We start from the raw sequence: 13,921 nt of genomic DNA on the forward strand, positions 1-13,921 counted from the left end.
AAGAAGAGTTGAACCTTAATGTAGAATATTGGTAAAGAAGAGTGAACCTGAAGAAAGCGAAGAAAATAACCGAAGAACAAACGAGAGTGCACCTTATTTAAGGTGAAAAATTGATCGAGCCTTGTCAAGACCGTCCCGAGTGGTCCAAGGAGATGGGTTTAAAGGCAGTGTAATGTTGAGAATCAGCGTGGGTTCTCCTAAAATCCTTGCCTCATGACGTTGAGATTTTTCATTTTTAGTTGATTAATTGTATACGAATTTAACATAATTAAGAGCTGCCACTTGCTTGTTGGGCCGACTAGGAGCCAAGTGAGATATAGGAAGATATCTCATTCCTTGGACAATTAGATTTAAATCTCAGGACTTGATTACATTAACTATTCAAACCAATGCCCTTTCAACACTACTTACATAGGTTCGCTCACAACACAACTATATGTGCCGGCGATCTTGTAATCCTAACAATTAAACACGAATTGACATTAAAATAAATTACTACAAAAACAATGAATCTACCAAACTATGCCTAAAAGCTAACAAAACTACTTCTATACGACAATAGTTTTTTTCACTTGAATCAATTATTCAAACCTAAACGTAATGTGGAACTTAAATGCAAAACTCTAAAATTTTGTTCCAACTAAAATGCTCTAAAAGGAATATCATCAAATCCCATGGTTCTACATCATCATAATCCATCATTTACACAAAATCTCATAGCTCAACAATTCAAAAATTGAATTTCGCAACTCAAATTTCACAAAACTTCGAAATTAAGCTGTAGTTCTAAAAAGTACTCTAATTGGAAGAAGGAGATGTGCAAAATACTTATCGGGCAATGCGAATCTAAGTAACTTCAGCTTGGCGAGGTCTCCTTGACATGAATGTGCGAAACCCCTTTCTTTATTTCCCTTTTTTCTTCTTCTTCCCCTTTCTCTCTTTTCTTTCTTTCCCATGTGTTTCTCTCTTTGAATGCGCTTCCCTTTTATGCATGGGTAGAGCATCCCCTTTTCCCCTCTTCTTTGACTTTTCAACGTTCTCTTATCCTTTTTTTTACTGAGTCAAAGGCACCACATATTACAATTTACCATCCTTAAAGAAATTTCATCCTTAAAATCTATATTTTCCTCAACCAACAAAGAAATGCAGGTATTTGCATCTTACCTCATCCTTGGGTTTCTTGGTCTCCACACTCCTTGATTTCTCACTCGACTAGCTCGAGGACTTCTCCTTCTCCCTCACCTTAACCTTCTTCACCTCCAAATTTTTTGGCAACCACCTCATTTTAGACTGTTGTTCTTTACTTTTCTATCTCTAAAACCTCTTCAAATTGCTTGCTCCTTGAATCTTTCAATCACATAAGAAATTTCACAATGACGCTTGAATTTAACTCACTTGAGGTATTTTTTACTTTTACTCATCCCATATCAAGTCTCACAGTTTTATTTCTTGACATACGGGTGAGTACCTTCCCAAGAGGTCACCCATATTGGGAGTGCTCCCACTTGAGTATGCTTAACTTTGGAGTTCCAAAGGTAGACATTATCATTACATCAAAAGGTATATTCATGAGTTAATTCTAGTTTTCTCTCTCACACATGTGCGCATGCACGCACATCTTAGAATTGCTCTCCCTCTTTTCGATGCATAGTTTGATTATTTTATGCCCCCTTCATCATCCTAGAAGTTTAGTCAAATGAGAAAGCGCCTTCTTATTTTATTCAGGTAATCATCTAAAAGTGCTCATTGGGCTTTCAGAATCCATATGCTTAACATAGGGAATTTGACTACGCTTTGGAGGGAAGAATCTAATTTATGCATTCACCTGAGGAGAGGTAGCTTGAACGAGGTTTTATTCTCATCAAAGGCTCCATATAAACCTCTCTAATATCTTCCACCTTTCCATTTGTTTTTGCTTATTATGCAACGTACGTTGGAGTCTCCATTTCCGATCTCCGAGCTGAGTTTATCAACCCTCCTCTTTTTTGCATGCTTCCCTAGTCCTAAAGAAGGAGACATTGAAGGAAAGAGAATGTTTGATCGAGGAAAGGGATGAACATTCAATAGCAAAGCCAAAAGGATAAAGTGGTGAGAAGATCATGAGGCAAATGCTCCATTTATCTTATATATTAAATATTTATGTATTTCTGCTACAAATAAAATGAAAGGAGGAAAGACGGGCACTCGAGATATCTATACATAAGGACAAGACGGACTGACAAGCGCTCCTTATCCAAGCTCTCTAACCTCAGTGACCACTCCTCGCTCCCATTTGCCTAGTTTGTCATAAGCCCACTAGCTTCTGTTTGGATTGTCCCCGAGCCATATATCGACAAAAGGGGTCCTCCTTAGGGGTGAGCAGTGGTCTAGGGTCGACTCTGGACCGATCTTGGACCGGCCCAACCTTGCCGGTCTTGGTCCGGTTCCCAAGGGGACTGGGTCGGTCCTTGGTCCTGAAATTCCAAGACCAACATTGTGCGGGTTGGTCCTCGGTCCTAAGAGTTTTGAATCGGTCCAACCCTGGACCAACCCTGTATATTGTATTATATTATATTATATTATATTATTTATAATTCTTTTATATATTCAAACCTAAGTAAAATGTCTATTATATTATATTATATTATATTGACATGTTCTATCAATAGCACTAATAGTAATTTCAATTTAAAACTTTTGTTGAGTATTAATTATGTGTTGTTTGTTTTGTTTTCAGGTGTTTAGAAGTTCAAGTGAATTAACAAGATGTGAAGTTACATATTCATGGTTTATATTAAGTATTTTGAACTTTTTATGGTTTAATTGTATTTTACTAATGAATTTCACCTGCACTTTGCTTTTCAATTTGTGTCAAATGGTAAAAGTTTTTGAAGAGTAGAGTAGTACTGCAGTTGCTACGGTGATTTATTAGTCAAGTGGTGTGAAGCTCATTTTTTGGTTGAGTGGACTCTACATAATCAAATGCTAGTCAAGTGGTGTGAAACTCATTTTTTGGTTGAGTGGACTCTACATGATCAAATGCAGGAAAACGCTTTTGCATATAGTGTTATGAATATTAAAGATAGATGATTATAAGAACTTTCCATCTTGTCCCATATCTCAATGAGCGGTTAGCAGGTATAAAATTTCTATTATTGTGTCATCTTAAATTTGCTAAATATGTATTGGTATTTATAATTTAGTTGCGTAATGCCACATTGTCGATGGATGTGTAATTTAAATTTGTGGGTTTGCTTTTTTAGGGAGTATGAAAATTAAGACGAAAAAAATTATCGATTGGTTCCGGGTTGACCTTGGAACTGGACCGAACCCATTGGGTTGGTTCGGTCCTTGGTCCCAAGCTCAATAGAGTCGGTCCTCGGTCCTAAAAATTGAGGACCGACACTGTACGGGTTGGTCCTAGGGTTAGGGGGTGGCCTGGACCAACCTGGACCATGCTCACCCCTAGTCCTCCTTTGATGCACACAATATTGCCTAGATTTAACTCACTTGAAGTATTGTTCACTTTAATCTGTCTCATATCAAGCCTCATGATTTTGTCATTTGATGTACAAGTGGGCACCTTTCCAACTCCCACCTGAGCATGCTTAAGTTTGGAGTTCCAAAGCTAAGCATTGTCCCTATGGAAGGGACTCTGTTTAGAACAACAACTTAGCAAATGTATGTATTAAATTCTCTTGCAATGCCTCTCTTAGGCCTTATCCAATTAGGAATGACTCTTAGCATCCAACTGAACTCTCATTCCAAACACAAGGCTTTCTAGCCTTAGTTTCTGATGCACAAGATTCTTATGAAGGCAAGTGCAGAGCATACTATCAAGATAAAGTGCTATCTTACCATTCTAAGATCATTAATGCCGAATAAAAATTTGAAGAGAAAAATACAGGATTAGATTTGCATGATTTGAGCACACATTTTATTGATAAAGGTTAGTGTTGCCCCAATATTTTACAAATACCATGCCTTTTATAGGCATAAGGGAAAAAAGGCACGTAAGATTACATCATTTTGGCATAGGCATATATATGCTTAATAAAAACATATGATTCATACTAAGACACCGATGACTTTTAACCATGAATCATCTTAAGACATTAATCAAAACATCATGACTCACATCAAAACATTAATTACATAATGATCTATCACCATCTTCATGATTTCCATACATTTCTCTCCCTTGATTTTCTACCTAATGCGATAGAGGATTTTGTATAAAACTAACAAGATGTTGAGCTACATTTTTGGCCTCCCTAACTTGTCGATGTCTTTCATGGTTTGATACCTAAAAAAGAAAAAGAAAAAGGAACCACATCTCAGTTTCTAATGACTTTCTTTGCAACTAGATCTTATAAACTGCAACTAAACTTTTCATGTCCATAACTCGAAAATACACTACATGGACTTGTCATCAAGCATCTTATAAGACATGCACAAATGTCCGACAATTGAACACTTTTAGATGATTGTAGGAAACATCCTTCCCACTTCAAACTCTTTGTGGAATATCTCCCTTAAGAGGAACCGGCGGAGAAAGATTTATCAAGTCCATTGCTTTTCTCATCACTTCATCCCATAATGACTTAGACAACCTTGCATGAGAGAGTATATACCAAATCTAGTCATTAATTGTCTGGTTCATCCTATTTGCTACTCCGTTATGTTATGGTGTTTTAGGAACAATTTTCTTAAGCTTGATACTATAATCTTCTACAATAATGTTCAAATGGGCATTTTTATTCACCATCATCGTTAGCTTGAACACATTTTGGTTTATTTCCAATTTCTCTTTTCACATTGACATAAAATTGTTTGAAAGTAGCCAGAACCTGGTCTTTAGATTTCAAAGTAATAGCCCACACTTTTTAAAAGTAGTTATGAATAAATGTCACAAAGTATAATGCATCACCAAATGTTCTAGCATCCATGCAATAAATATTAGTGTGAACTAAATCAAATATATTTAATTTCGTGCATGGAGGGGAACTATGAAATGAGAAGCTATGCTGTTTACCTGCAAGACAATGGGTACATTCTTTCAATTTTATATCCTTTAATGGTAGAAGATTCTTTCTTACAAGAATATCAAGCCTTTTCTCACTAAGATGACCAAGTTTCATATGCCATAAATCAACCGAGGAATCATCGACTGCATTTACCTCTTTTCTAATCAAGTTAGCTTGCATGGTGTAGAGAGAGCATGTCTTTTTAACCTTAGCTACTATCATGAAACATTTAGTCAATTTTTGTTTGCCACCAAAGAAGGAATTGCGACAACCATCATCATCTAAGGTACCATAGAGATCAAGTGAAGTCAAATATCTAAAACATGTCTTTCAGAAGCAAATTACATCCAACATTGGTTTTCAAATAGATATCTCCAATGCCAATAACCTTGGAAACAACACTATTTCCCATCTTAACACAACCAAAATTGGCATTATGATAGGAAGCAAAGTAGTCATGTCGTGAGGTGACATGAAAAGAAGCGGCAAAATCAATAACCCATGTAGAGTCCTGGCATGTAAGATTCACACAACCATTTTCACATATGAACACAATATTGCCATCAAATGCAAGCACTGTCGTAACTTATTCCTCTTCTTTCTCTCGATCTTCATTTCTTTCATGCGATTTATCTATTTTTGGCAATCAACACTCTTTGGCATAATGTCTGCTCTTTACTACAATTATAGCACACTCCTCCTTGGCCTTGCTTTTGACTTTCCTCTTGACTTGCCCTAGTTATCATTACTCTGAAATTTTCTTGATTGACTTCTTGCCCTATTTTCAATGACAAGAGCATTTGATCTAGAAGCATAATTCAAGCATTTTCTTCTTATTTCTTTATTGAACAAGCTTTCTTTAACCATGCCTGTAGAAAGCACACCGAAAGGAGCTGAATTGTTTAACGTCACAACCAAGATGTCCTAGCTATCGGGAAGTGTATGGAGCAATAAACATGATACATGATTGCAATTCATCACCAATGTTAATCTCAAGATTTGTCAATTGATTTACAATATTTTGAAATTCATTCAAGTGTTCTAACATGCTACTTTCCTCATTATATCTCAAATTCACAAGTTATTTAACTAGAAGAGCTTTATTTTGTGGAGTTCTCCTCTTATAGAGATCTTGTAATTTTTTTTTGCAAAGTACCTACTTTCGTTTCTTAAGAAACATGATAAAACACACTATCAACAATCCATTGTCGAATAAATCCAATCAATTTCCGATTCATTTGCCCCCACTCTTTGTCTTCCTTTTCTCATTTACCCTTATCACCTTCAACTAGATTAAACAAATCTTTGTAATATAACATGTTTTTCATCTGAGGCTTCCAAATAGAATAATTCGAGGTATTTAACTTAAATATTATGCCACTAGTTTCTTTCATTAATCACTAGAATCTCAATGCTAGCTCTAATATCACTTTGTTATGTGGTTTTAGGCCTCTCTCATTCTAAAAGTTAGCTCAAAGGATAAGGCTTTCTCTTACACTTATAAATCAACCACCAGCCCATTCCACAACTGATGTAAAACAACCTCAACAATCTCTCTCTCACATATCGGGCCTTGGGTTGAAGGCGCAAAAACTCGTAACTCTCTTATATATGTGAAAGCTAGTACGAGCACTTAGAGGGGAGTGAATATGTGCAAAAATAAATTTCTTGAGAGAAGTGTGCAACACTAATCAATAATAGATTATGAAAAGGAAATTAGACTCTTGTAGACAAAATAAATTACGATCAAAGTAAAAGAGTGTGGCACCCCTCGACTCACCTGAGGTTGCCACAGGCACCCTTTCTCTAATTACTCGATCTCATGTGACTATGACTAGGCATTATTATTATTATTATTATTATTATTATTATTATTATTATTATTATTATTATTATTATTATTATTATTATTATTATTATTATTATTACTATTATTATTACTATTATTATTATTATTATTATTATTATTATTATTATTACTATTATTATTACTATTACTATAACTATTACTATTACTATTATTATTATTATTATTATTATTATTATTATTATTATTATTATTATTATTATTATTATTATTACTATTATTATTATTACTACTTTTGAAAATGGTCCCAGTAGCAGACTTATTAGCGGAAGCATAAACAAGTCTCACAATTTCTCCCTCCAATAACCATAATGCAATGCACACCAACTACGCACCATAAGAAAAGATAAAGCCGAGCCACTTTTATTTATATTTTCATGATGGACTTCTCGGGTCGGTACAACCAAAAAGAAAAGCCAAGATTTTTAGCTAAACTTGGCCACAGCTCAAAAAAGAGATCTCGACCCCCTATATCGATTACGTGTAACCCTCCATCTACAAGTGTCGGCTATCCTCAAAAAGTGTTAGCTCCCACTCCTCACGCGGGCCATCATACCCACCCTAGTGTGTCGGGCGGTGGCGGCGGCAATATCCCTCGCATCACTCCGTCTCGGCAAACGTGGATCGACAAGAACTCCTGGATGACCGGGCCCCCAGTTAGGCCCACATCATACATCACTAGCACACGAACTCGTATGAACGTTAGACTAGGGATTGTGACACAATCAAGCTCCATACAATCGACCTCCACGTCAGATGGAAGGCTGTAAAAGGTACCCCGCGTGACCGGAGGGAGATGCATCTTTCTAATCTGAAATGTTGGTCCCCAATGGGGTGAGTACAACCACTCAGCAGGTAAAAGATCCATTAAACTACTCAATGCATCACACAGAACAATCATGACATCATAGTAGAGTACATATCATTCATGCATCCAAGCATAACTTACCTTGCAATCGTGCATATGTCATCATACCATATGTGCATACACCATCATGCACTTATCATCAAGCATTCATGCATATACCATCATGCCATAGGTGCATATACAATCATGCACTCATACATATTATATTATACAGCCATGCATACAGGTTACCATACCATGCATGATTCAATTTCAACTTTTTATCTTTCAATTTGGGTCACCACATTTTTTCCTTCCCCGGGACCAGTAATTGCATCCCACATTTTATCGCTCGCATCCAACCTGGCATCGCGAGGAACCTCCAGCACACACCTCCGGGCATTTGGCACCCTCACATTCCGGGCATCTCGTATCCCAACTGGCATCAAGAGGTATCCCTCGGCACACACCTTCGAGGCACGGCACCCCCATTCCCGGGCATCCCGACACTCCCAGGGCATTGTCGGCTCACACCTCCGACAGTCTCCTCATTCATCATAATTCATATTCACATTTGTGTCTCAATATCAACATGGCACATGACGTGATGGCAACAAGGTCTATTTCTGCTTTTGATTTTATATGTAATGCCAAATATCATCACATGTGCAGCAAGATTCAATCACTTAAAATAATATAATTCATGGGGCTCATACAAGACAGAATAGTTATGCATTACAGCCTTTGAAATTCGCACAATCCAGCTTGCACAGTTTTAGAAATTTTTTTAATTAAATATCCAAATGGCTTAAAAAAATTATGAAATTCGATGTAATAGTCAAGACATAAAGGCAGATATTTCATGAAGAACACTACACCAAAAGACCCTCATACAATTCGGTATAGACCATGCATTACAGCACTACTATTCTAACAATTCAACTTGCACAGTTTTTGAAACATTTTTGGTTAAATAGGTAAATGAACTTAAAAATTTACAAAATTTGAATATGTTTTAGGGAATACATAAAGAGAGATATAGTCCATACAAAACGATATAGTCCACGCATTGCAACTTGCCAAGTCCGAACACATCGGATTGCACGGTTTTAGAAACATTTCCGATTAAATACCCAAATGACCTCCAAAAATTATGAAATTTGACTATGTGATATTCAAGACCCTAAGGTAGATGTTTCATGAAGACATCAAAGTCATATTCTTCCTAGGTAATTAAATATAGGCGGTTAAATCTTCTGTTCCTAGTACCGAAATTTCCAGATCTAACTACCTCCGAAAGACCATGATTTCACCTACCTATTCTTGTTTTTTTTCTCTAAAATTTTGATATGTTAAACCTCAGGATGTCCTTTACATTTTTTGTTAAGAAATAAAAGTGCAATTTCAACAAAAAGATTGCCTTACAGTCCATGCATTCATCAAAGGTGGGTACCGAAATCTCCAGATCCAGTCTTTCCAATGAGTAACGATTTCACCCACTTATACTTATTTTTTTGGTCCCAAATTTGAGTATGTTATACTTCAAGAAGTCCTTAATAAATTTCATTTATAATTCAAAGCCAAAATCCAACTCGAACATCACATGCAAGTCACTAGAACATCCAAGGTCGAGCTGTTTTCTCAAGAACAGTACACTAGCCTAGAACACCACTCTTAAAACTTCAATTTTTCACATCCTAGACATCATAAATTTGTCACCATTCAATTACACACACTAGGCACAACATGAAATAGTAGATCAAGGATCCCACTTGCCTCTAGACCGAGCAAATAGTGAGCACAACGGCGAAACACGGTGGCGACGAACGGTGGACGATCGACGAACGGTCCTCCTCCTTCCTCTCTTCCCTTCTTCCTTTCTTCCTTCTCTTTCTCTCTTCTCTCTCTCTCGGACGAAACCTCCTCTCTCTCTCCCTCTCTCTTGCTTAAACCAGCCACTCCCCCTGTAATTTTCCTCCCCTCCATCATTAGCCATCATTACTATTTGCATGGAGGACACTTGGCCATCACCATGGGACAAATGGGAGACACTTGGCCATCACCATGGGACAAATGGGAGAGGCATGCTACCGAACTCCCCCCCCTCTCTTCGCGCGACAATAGCCCCTCATGGGCTTGGGCCAGCCTTGGGTCGGGCAGCTTCTCCTCCTTAGGCTTCGTGGGCCGGTCGAGAAAGAGGTGAGGTTATGGGCTGGTTTGGTCTTTAAATGTCCAGCCCACCCTCATCCTAATAATCCACCTTAACCTTAACCATATAAACACCTAATTGAAATTTATAATTCATAAAACTTTGTGACCTAATTTAATAAATTCCAACCCATAAATCACATGGCCAAAATCTCGATGCAAAACATGAATTAAAGCACCTCTAAGGGTTGACAAGAAATTCTGGGATGCCACAAAGAGCGTAGAGAAGAGAATAAGAACACAAGGTTTATAGTGGTTCGGCTTAATCCAAGCCTACGTCCACTCTTCCGCACTGACAGCCCACTGGCTGGATTTCACTATGAATCAAAATAGTTGTTACAGTAAAGTTCTTCCTTGATTCCACAGTGTAGAGATTCTGCTACACTTCCTCAAGGTCTCACAAAGATATAGATTCTCTTTTCAGTACAAGATTTCGCTCAACAATTGACTAAGAACAAGGAGCTTCAAACTTTGGAATTCTTCTATCATGCACACACTCGAACAACTGGAACGTCTTCCTTATATACTCATTCATGCCATCACACCCGTTGGCACTTACCAAAGGAGTTCTTCCAATCTATCTGTTGGACAGAATCAATTAGGAAGATTTCGAGTTATTTAAAGAATATGACGATAGCCCACCAATCCTGCTTGCCCATACAATCAGGATCTAGGTTTCGATAAGTAGAACCTTCCAAGTATACTTCGCCAATCAACGAATCCAAAATCCCTAAATCAATCTCAATTTGAATAATGGGTTCCGACATGCTGTATCTAGCCAAGAGATCTTTTTCAGTCGATAGAATCAAATCCTTAACGAAACATTTAGTTCTGGATAAACCCTCTTCGACGGTCTAGAAACTGTCAATGAGGATAGATTTTGGGTCTTAAGTCTAGCAGTCCGGAGGTCTTCAGACTTTGATGGAAGAGTCTGCAAGTTTTTAGACTAGACTGATGGAAATGTTTTGTTAACTTCAAAACACTCAAGGAAGTTTTCTCCAACAATCTCCCCATTTTTTATGGTGACAAAACTTTCCTGCAGATTTGAATAACTTTGACTTGCAAAACAATACTCAAGCAAACATGAATATTTCATAAAAGATAATTGACATAGTAAAGATAACATTAAAATCTGCATCCACAGAAAGTAGGTTAGTCCTGTAAATTAGCAACTATCTTTCCTATAAAATACCAGTAGTGCTTAAGATAAACAAACGTTTAAATAGTCAAATCCAAATCCAGTCCAAATCCAAACAGCCAAACACAAAAGTAAAATCAATCAACCACAAAAGTCACAAAAGTCACAAAATTCAAGAGTTCAAGTGTTTAAATCTCAAATCGCACACATCTCTCCCCCTTTTTGTCGGCATTAAAAAGGTAGAGATGAAAAGAGAATGGAATTATGATTGCTTGGGAACACGAACAAGTTAGAAATCTCCCATTGACTGGACAATCTCTTCCAGCTTTTTTAGATCCTCTTTCAGCTGAGCCACATCTTCACTCTTGGCATTGGCTTGGACTTGAAGAGCAAGGGCATGGAGTTGATCATGCAAAGAAACTGAAGAGGCTTGTCCTGCATTTTGCAAATTATGTACTTCGCATCCCAGAGCATAAATTTGGCATCGCATCTCCAAGAGAACATCAATTACTCTGCGAAAATCTGCTGAATTGTCAGTCTGAGTACTGGCTTCTGCTCGATTAGATGGTGTATTGGCAGATGATGGCAAATCAGCATGATCATGTAGATTGGGCGATGAAACCTCATGTCATTCCTCAAGAAATTGAGAGGCATATATGTCATCTGGATCTGCTGGAGAACGACTTACTCCTTCACTGGTGGCAGCAATTGAGGATGTACCTCTTTTATCAGGATCTCCCCCTGTTTCAATGCCTTCAGGTGGTGAGAAGTACTCATCATGCTCAGCTTCTTCTTGTTCTTCTCTGACCTCTTCTTCTTCTTCGTTAATCCTTTCCTCGTCTGCTTCTTTCTCCAATTCTTCTCTCTCTCTAGTCCACTGTTCGATCTCGGCCTTGTCTTGTTCCTGTCTCTCCTTTGTCTCTGGAACAGAATGACTTAAGTTCTTCAATGCAAGCGCAGAATTGGTGATATCATCATCATCCTATTCATCTTCCAAGATGAGTGTTCTTCTTTTCTTCGATGGAGCAACCATGGGCTCCTTCCCTTTCCGCTTTGCAGCCGAAGAGACTGGGTGAGTCTTGACAGGGGTTTTAACCTTGAATTGCTCCAAAGCCTTGTTAAGTTCCTTCAGACGCATTTTAGAGACCATCTTCAGTCCCACCACCATTTGATCGCATGTTCGAACACAAAGAATCCGAGGAGGCTGAATGTTCAAATGTCTGAATAACTTGGTCATAAGTATTGAGTAAGGAAATTGACCATTGTCCTTCACCATCATTCTGTACATGTGGAACATAATTGTGGCACCCCTCAATGGATGGCCCCCGATGGATTAAGGTCGCCACAGTTCGCTTACGTTTTTTTTTCTTTTCTTTATTTTCCCTAATAACATGTCACTCTGATACCATTTCAATTGCAGCGGGTCCATACAACCATGGAGATTTACATCTTTTATTATCGGTCCCTTGCGCAGTTCATATGGCGGAAGCACATCCATCAACTCCCTTCCCTACATTCAGAAAACAATGCACACCAACTAAACCATTTATAAGTAAAAGCCATAAACTTTTATTTACTTAAACTAGATGGACATCATTCATCAGTACATCAAAATGTCATAGTTTTCTATACTTGGCTATACTTCAAAAGATGACCGACATCTCATCCAACAGTTGTATACTTAAAGTCCATCGATCAGTGTCGGTGTCCAAAAGTTCCTTCCTTTGCTATCCTCCTCCTCGCGGTCATATCCAACCACTTGATCCATCTACTGGTAGTAGTGGCAGCAGAGTTATCTTATCTAGTTTGAAATGTTGGTCCCCAAAGGGGTGAGTACAGCCACTCAGCAAGTAAAGGACCAATAAACCACTCAATGCATCATACAATACAATCATCACAATCATAGCATAACACATGTCATTCAAGCATCTATGCACAATTTACCTTGATATCATGCACATGTCATCATACCGCATGTACATACATTCTCATATAATCATCACCATCATGTCATACACTTACCATCATCATGTCACATGTACTATCATGCCATAGGTACACATACATCCATACACTCACCATCATCATATCACATGTACCATCATGCCACAGGTGCACATACATCCATGCACTCACCATCATCATACATCCATGCACTCATCATCATCATGTCACATGTACCATATCATGCCATAGGTGCACATATATCCATGCACTCATCATCATCATGTCACATGTACCATATCATGCCATAGGTGCACATACATCCATGCACTCACCATCATCATACATCCATGCACTCATCATCATCATGTCACATGTACTATATCATGCCATAGGTGCACATACATCCATGCACTCATCATCATCATGTCACATGTACCATATCATGCATATTTCAATTTGAATTTCCCAATTTTATTCTTTCATTTTGGGCCGCCATATTTCTCTTTCCCAGGACCAATGTTTGCATCCCACATTTATCACTCGCACCCAATCATGGCATCGCGAGAACCCTCTGGGCATGTATTCAAAATACAATCGGGCATCCGGCACAATACTTGCCAGGCATCTCGTACCCCAACTGGCATCACGAGACATCCCCCGGCACAATACCTGCCAGGCTTCCAGCTCCCCACGCTTCGGGCATCTCGAAACTCTCGAGGACCCTCCGGGCATGCATCATGATACAACTGGGCATCCGGCACAAACCTTCGGGCATGTATCATGACACAACCAAGCATCCGGCCTTTACCCTTCTAGCCAGGCATCCCGACACTCCCGGGGCATCGTCGGCTCACACCTCCGACGGCCTTCTCACTTATCTTAGTTCCCATCTTCAATTATAATTCAAT

This window comes from Eucalyptus grandis, chromosome 8 (genome assembly GCF_016545825.1).
Source record: "Eucalyptus grandis isolate ANBG69807.140 chromosome 8, ASM1654582v1, whole genome shotgun sequence".
NCBI classification, from domain to species: domain Eukaryota; kingdom Viridiplantae; phylum Streptophyta; class Magnoliopsida; order Myrtales; family Myrtaceae; genus Eucalyptus; species Eucalyptus grandis.